At 39.5% G+C, this 7629-nt stretch overlaps 1 long non-coding RNA gene across 1 annotated transcript in view; it reads left to right on the forward strand.

Annotated features, from left to right (window-relative positions):
- Positions 1 to 396: 396 nt before the first annotated feature.
- The window catches only part of LOC103276603, a 32470-nt gene continuing 25237 nt past the window's right edge, over positions 397 to 7629 (forward strand). The window contains exon 1 of the long non-coding RNA XR_505378.1: positions 397 to 578. This is a non-coding gene — a long non-coding RNA (uncharacterized LOC103276603). The remainder of the gene's footprint in view (positions 579 to 7629) is intronic.

Here is a 7629-nt window from a genome sequence, read left to right on the forward strand (position 1 = left end):
TCTAACAATATAGGCAGACAAATAGTAAGCAATACCATGTAAATTTCAAATACATATCAATTTGAGGACATATGGCTGATATTTCATTTGTTTAGAGTTTAGAAGGTATAGGTCCATCACTTCCAAAGTGTCCCCCTTGATGACAGTATCATTTCTGAAATATGTCAGAAACATAGTGATTAATTTTTGAAATGGAATTGGACCAGCGGTAGTTATCAGTATATAAAGAAATCTTCTCAGCTGCTAATATCTGTACCCAAACTCTAACATAAAATCATAAAAGAACTACTGTTGGTGTCTGTCGAGTTTGAGTTCTCTGGGTTATAATAATTGTGCATGAATGAAATCAACATTTGGATAGAGGAAGACTATCCCATATTGGAAAGTAATCATAGCTTTTATGCTCTTGTGTGTGTGTGATTTGACAGCTTCTTGGAGACTACAGCCTATTTCTTCATGAAACCAAAACTTGGAGAGAAGGAGGTGTCCCCAAATGTTTTCTTCAGTATCTGGCATGAATTCAGCTCTGATTTTAAAGACTTTTGGAAGAAAGAGAACAAACTTATTCTACAAGAGAGGTAGGTATTTTCATTTGCACAATGGCATTTTTAAGCTGGTATTTTATTAGGGGTGTAACATCACAGGGGTTGCCAGCCTGAATGAAAAATTAGATAATCTTCAACCTGGGCTAACAGGTCAAAGAGGCTGCTAACATGTGGCAAAATTTGACGTTTGAATAAGAAGAGTCAACAAAGAGGCTGTGATGCTACAGAGAGTAACTGGAGTGACAATTTGCCAGCACCACTGTCTGGTAAAACAACTTCTATCATGAGGAAAGCAGACCCTGCGAGAAGGACTGAACAACCCTGCTGGGATGACAAACCCACTTACCTTAAAAGACAGATAGCAAAGACTATAATGGTAAATGGAATCGTTTTTGGTTTTGCTCGGTCCATTGGATATCATCAACTTACCGTTCGTATCAAAATTTCACCTAGATGTCACCAAGAAGCACAGAAGATCTATATTTTTAAAAAGACTGTTCAAGATTCTTGTGGAATGACATCCATTTCTTAAAACAAATCTTTTCAGGAATGAAGGGAAATTTCTCCTCATCAGTATGAGAAATGAAGTCTCTGAGACTATGGAATCCCATAGAGGCATATTAAATATTAGGTAGTGAAAAAAGCTAGCTCTCCCAGGGCAGCATCCTCAAATAGCTGTGTCTAGTGGGGAAATGAAAGAGAAACATAATCTACACTCCAAAGCAAGCTCTAACACCAAACCAATTAGTATACTTCCCAACATCTCTGACAATGACTTGGCTTTAGATCTTTAGAAAGCTTACATCCTGAGGGACTTTGTTCTTCACTAACACAAAATTCCACCGCTTTCTGCCTGTGGTCTTCATTTTGCTCTGCTTATATATTACACATTTTGGTTTGATCATCCACCTACTTTTCAAGTCCATTGTATACCACCTTAAATCAGGTGAAATTAATGGCTAACAGTTACTGAGCTTGTAGACTATGCTAGATAGACTTGTGCTCACTCCTCCCATTAGTTACTTAGGCTCTGCAAGTCTGTTGTAGAAGAAACTATGCCTGAATGCATAGTAGGTGGGAAAAGAGAGCAGTTTGAACAGAAGGAAAACTCTTTAAAAGTCCACACCAAAGGTAATGAGTTTATTCTACCTCCAGTTGCATCAGTAAGCATTAACAAAAAAGGTGAGATTTTAGTTAAATGTCCATGCAGGTGAGGTAGGAGAGATAATTGCTTAAAAATAAGCATATTTGAATTATTCTTCTTTTCCTTCAGACTTAGCTATATAATAAGCAATTTTTACCCAAAAAAGGCTTGCTCTGTATGAATCATTATAAAGAGGATATGTATATACTTAGCACATCACATATGACTTCCCTTCATGTCCCTTCCTGGGTCCCCACATGCCTTTTTTTAAAAATCTCTAATTTATACTTGTTCCCCTGGAAAAGGGTTTGAAACACAGTCACGCTAAGGTTCAAAATGGAAAGAGTCATAGTTAACCTTGCATGATTGTTTGCATCCTAACTGGGATTGGAGTCCTCAATGAGAGTGGAATGGTGCGATCTAGACATCAACAAGATGGCACTGATGATGCTGTTGTTTTGGAGTAACTGCTCTGATGCACATCAGGTAAGCAAGTGCATCACTGTGAGAGGAAGACTTGGTGCTGTCATAGGGCAGCCTCTGGGAGCGTCAGGAAAAAGACATAGGTGGACACCCTTCTTAGAGCTGTCCTGTACTCCCCTCCCACCTGCCAGAACGTAAGCTGCCTCCTCACAGAGAATGTGGAGATTAACTGAGATGTGCAGCCCCATCTAACAGGCGCTCCATGAGAGTGTTGTTACTAGACAACATTCCCAACAGCAATCCACTATTTGATGGTGTCATATGCATCTGATGTACTTTTCTTCAGTCTCTGAGTGTCTCATAAAATCAAGCAGATCATTTTTCTAGTAATTTCTTCTGTGCTTGTCGTGCCCTAAAAATATGCTGTAGACATTTGGACTCACACTTGGTGACCTTACTTTCATTTTGGCAGCACTGTGAGTTGGCAGATTACAAATGCCCTTCACTGCAGACGTCTCATTTTTCTAAATAAATTGCTTTTTTAAGGAGTAAGGAAGAATGTGGCAGGTGAGAGAGTGCCGCTTTGCCCTTTGACTTCCAAAATCTCTCATCTTGGCAAATGATAACCAGGCTGCTTTGAAAAACAAGACCACTGGTCCAAATTGTCCATAGAACAACTTTGTTTCTCTTTTTAGTGTGGTTCCAGCTATGTAATTTCTAGGAAACAGTGCAAAATGAAATTGCGGCATCCTTTGTACAAAACTTAACAATTTCAAGACAGCAAAGTATTTAAACCAAGTGTAGTGCCCTTCTGAAAGAGGCACCCCATGTAACTGCCCAAAGGCACACTCACGCAACTGATCCCACCTTAGTGTAAGCCTTGTATATTTTTGTAGTTAAATAAAAGGGTATTTCAGGAATGCTTTGAGTGCCCTGGGACATCGATAGAAAATGAAGGTGCGGTCAGGTAAGTATGTGAAACCTCTTGTACAGTCACCATCAGTGTGAATTAGAACCTCAAGTAGAATTACAGATGCTTGCAATGGATGTTGTTTCTCAACCTGTTTGTTTCCCACCTCTGCACACCTATAATATGTATTATTCGCATATTTCCTTCAATAGCTAACCCTATACTACCTCACAATATGTCTATTTTTGTTTTATGCCTTTTTTTTTTTGATACTTGCATTTTAGTCTTTATTTCCCAACAAGGTGTTCAATGTCTTCATTTCTGGTTTAAGTCTCACCTGTCAAAAGCCACATTGACTTTCCCCTCTTAATGTCTCCCTAACTCCTTGCTGATTTGACTTGTGATAACATTACCTTTGACATGGACTTGGAAATAAGAATTTAGTCTAGTAAAGTAATGGGCATGTTTTCTTATATAACTTGAATTGATCATTGTAGGTAATAAAAAGCCTACACCAAATGCCTTAAGCAAAAAAAAGAGAGAGAGAGAAAGAGATTTGTGGTGTTGTTCAGGTTGTCAAACCACAGAAGGGCAAACTGGAACTTGCCTTTGGATAGCCTGAGTGCGGATTTCCACCTACAGTCAGTGGGGGGTTAGTCAGGTGTATCTGTACCTCTCTCTTCCACAATCTGCATGCCTTTTGAACCGTCCTCTTTCCTTCCCTCTCTATTCGTCTTCCTTCTCCTCCTCCTCTCTCTCTCTCTCTCTCTCACTCTCTAATTTTTCCTCCCCCTTTCTTCCCAATCCATTAACCTCTTCTGTGGTTTAACTTAATTTCCAAACTAGGCTGTTCCTTAGCCATTGGCCACAGCCATGGCTTTTATTCTCACAGCCAGGAGGAGAGAGGGCACTCCAACTCCATCTATGGAAATCCCAGGTAGGGCCTCCAAGTTGTGTCCATCTCTGGATCCACAACAGTGGTGCTACCATTAATTAAGCTTAGCAATTCATAAGCCCCATCCTGCAACCAGAGAAGAGAGTTACTGTGATTGACAAATCCCTTCAGAGCAGTATACTGGAGTAAGAAAAGTGTAGTTTCCTTAAAAAAAAAAAAAAAAAAAAGCAAACAAAAATCTACTGCTCTAATTTAGTAAGCCTTTAAAAGTAACCTGTGTCATTATCACAATGTCCTAGCATAGTAGAAATAACCTGAAAGATGGTGTTAATGGTGTCCTTGACATTTTTCTTTCTGATCCAGTTTTCCTTGCACTAATGTGATATTTATAGATTGAATATTATCTTTAAGTTTTAAAACCTTGTGTAAAATATTTTATCCTGTCATTTCTAATTGGTGTCTAATTACAGAGTGTTAGCCGTTCTGTATTTTCTGGCTTTGTTCTGATGACCCACATGATTTGGTTAATATAATTCATGAAGTGGTGAATTTCTGCATGTCCATGTTAAATAGTTTTGTAGACTTTCTAGCCAATGTGGCCTGTATTTCTAAATCGGTCCTGCTACTCACTACACCAGGACTGTAGAAAAGTCAATTATCCTTCAAGAGTCATAATTTTCTAACCTGCAAAATGCAAACAATACCTATCTTGCAGTGTTATTGTGTGAACTAAGTGAGATTAATGTATTTCAAGTATATAGCACAGTGTCTACACTTTGAATGTTCAAATGGCTGTTTTTTCCATGATTTCATAAAAATGATATTCAGTCATGGTTCCCTGCAAGGTGATATATTGCTAAGGCACATTAAGTATCTTTCTTTATCTTTCCTTTTTTCTTTCGTTCTTTTTTTGTTTTTCTTTTCTGAGTTGGGGTCTCTCTCTGTTGCCCAGGCTCAATCATGGCAGTGGCACGATCATGGCTCACCATAGCCTCAAACTCCTAGGCTCAAGAGACACTCCTACCTCCTGTGTAGCTGGGACTACAGGTATACACCACCATGCCCAGCTAGTTTATTTTATTTTATTTTATGCAGATGTAGTTTCTCTATATTGTCCAAACTGGACTTAAACTTCTGGGCTCAAGCAATCCTCTTACCTCGGCCTCCCAAACTGCTAGAATTACAGGCATGAGTCACCATGCCCAGCTGATGTTAAGCATCTTAAGAACATACTCTGTAACAACAAAGTATATTATTGTGACTCAGAAATGGTCTTGGTTAAGTAAATGAACTTTTGTTTGAAAATGTTAATGCAACCTATGCCTCTATACACTGTGTGATATAATGAATACAGACAACTGACCCATTGGTTTTGTTACAAGTCAGGAAATGTGCTTTTTCATCTACTTAGAACAAAGTATATACAGTGAATAAGAAAGTCTTTTTCTAAAAAAAATCTAGACTTGTCACTACTGAGCAACACAAGTGTATGAAAACTACGGTTTAAAAATTTTCCAATTTGACTAGTATTTACCAGAAAATGAAGGTCAATTAACATTTAGTTTGCCAAGCATCTCCCTAAGGTCTCACAGAGCATAGTTGTAATATGTAAGGAAGTGTGCAATCCTCATCTCTTATTTTCAGGAAGACACTAGCATTAGTCTCACCTAGCCACTAATGAGGCCCTAGGCTAACAAGAGCTTGGAGCTAGGCTAACAAGAACTGCAGTAATTAGAATAAAGAAATACAGATTGCCACTCACTACTCCAGGATTGTCCTGAGAGAAGAAAGTGAGACTTCCAAAACAACTTCACTTCTCACTTTTGCTCTTTTGTAAGTTGAACTCACTTTTCAGAGAGACATTTCAGCTATATAACTATGTGAAGCTATTTGTGATGATTCATTCATTCCATATTGAGTTTTACCAGGTACTGAGACATCCAAGTCCATTAGATGAAGATCTCGTCTTCTTTGAATTAATAGCATGGCACTGTTGTGGTGTATCGTGCAGTAGGGGAAACAAGGAGTGGTGACTCATTCCGCCCAGAGGACTTTGGACATGGAATTCAGAGCAAGCATAGCTTTGTCACAGGCAGTCCAAGGAGCTAAGGGCATTTTAGGCCAGAAAATCTGGCTCTGGCAACTGGGCCACAAACCCCATAATGCATGGTGTGGCCTATCATGATTTCATTTTTAGTCGGCCAAAGAAACTTTAATTTAACAAATCAATTGTGACATTAGTAAGGGTTATATTTAAGGTGTTGTCTAACTTAATTTACTGGTTTGTTTGACTTTGAGACAGGTTGTCTTTGATGAACCAAGAGAAAGGATGGCTACTCCTCTAATTGCACAAGCATGTGGCAATCATGTCTGGTTTCAGCCCAACTAAATCTGTAATTAGAGGAAAATGACTTGAACGTTTGTCCTCAGAAGGTTATGCATTACATTGGAGAGCACCTCATACCACGCTAGCTTTCCCTTTTCATAATTTGTACTTGTGTGTTCAAATCTACATATGATGTTATTACAGTTAAAGACGGAAGAGACTGCTTTCAAAGTGACTAACAATAAATCTGAATGGAGATAAGGAAAGGGTTATTCTTATGTAATAACATATTTCTGGATAGCTAAGTGAAATCCCCTTCTGAACTGCTAGTTAGCATTGTTGCATTGCAGCAATAAATGAATTTACCCAACCGTTTACCCTTTTCACTCAGGCATCAATTTCTAGAGAAATGACCCATAAAGAAACCCTCTTTCCAGTGCCAACTTTGTATAACTGAAGATTTGGCAGGACAGTTGACAAATGAGACAGTCAAAATAGTGGCTAACAGAGGCTGAGAAAGTGTGGAGATCCGATCTGCCTTCATGAATAAAAGTAATGAATATGCATTAAGATGTAATTGGCAACTCACTCAACAATTGCTTATGCCCTACTGTGTGCCAGGCAACATACTTGGCCTTTTGGGTAACCTCTCATGGGGAAGCAGATGATGAAAAGTCAGCACATGTATAAATTACAAGTTGAAATTAGTGCTATACAGGAAATAAACAGAACCATTTTGCAGAATCTAAAGAGGAAGAGGTTCATTTAGAAAGGGTGGTCGGAGGAGGCTACATGTATATGGACACTTATAGAATCTGAGTAAGCAACCATGTGAAGGGGCATGGTGGGGAGAGGGGGTATGTGGTGTCTGAGCATTCCAGGCAGAGGGAGGCATGTTCCATGCAACAACACAGAAGAGATTGAGGGCTCCCCAAGAAAGATGGGGGCCATGCAAAGAATTTGATGACCTAGACAGGAGCCTGATGTGGAAAAGGTTGACTTTTATTATGCATACAATAGAAAGTCACCAAAGGGTTTTTTAAGATAGGAAATAACCTGATATGATTCATATATTGAGAAAATCGTTGGCTTCCAAGTAGGCAGTAAATTGGAGAGTGGTAGTGAGTAGCAAGTCAGGAAGCTATTGTACTACAGCCCAGGTGAAAGATGTGGCTCTCAGCCGGGCTTGGTGGCTCAGTCTGTAATCCCACGCTTTGGGAGGCTGAGGTGAGTGGATTGCCTGAGCCCGCGGGTTCGAGACCTGCCTGGGCAACTTGGTGAGACCTCATTTCTACAATAAATCAAAAATTAGCCGGGCGTGGTAGTGTGCGCCTGTAGTTCCAGGTACTTGGAAGGCTGAGGCGGAAGGATCGCTGGAGCCCAGCA

This window comes from Carlito syrichta, unplaced genomic scaffold, assembly GCF_000164805.1.
Source record: "Carlito syrichta isolate Samal-C Ts95f unplaced genomic scaffold, Tarsius_syrichta-2.0.1 Scaffold316271, whole genome shotgun sequence".
In the NCBI taxonomy this organism is placed as follows: Eukaryota; Metazoa; Chordata; class Mammalia; order Primates; family Tarsiidae; genus Carlito; species Carlito syrichta.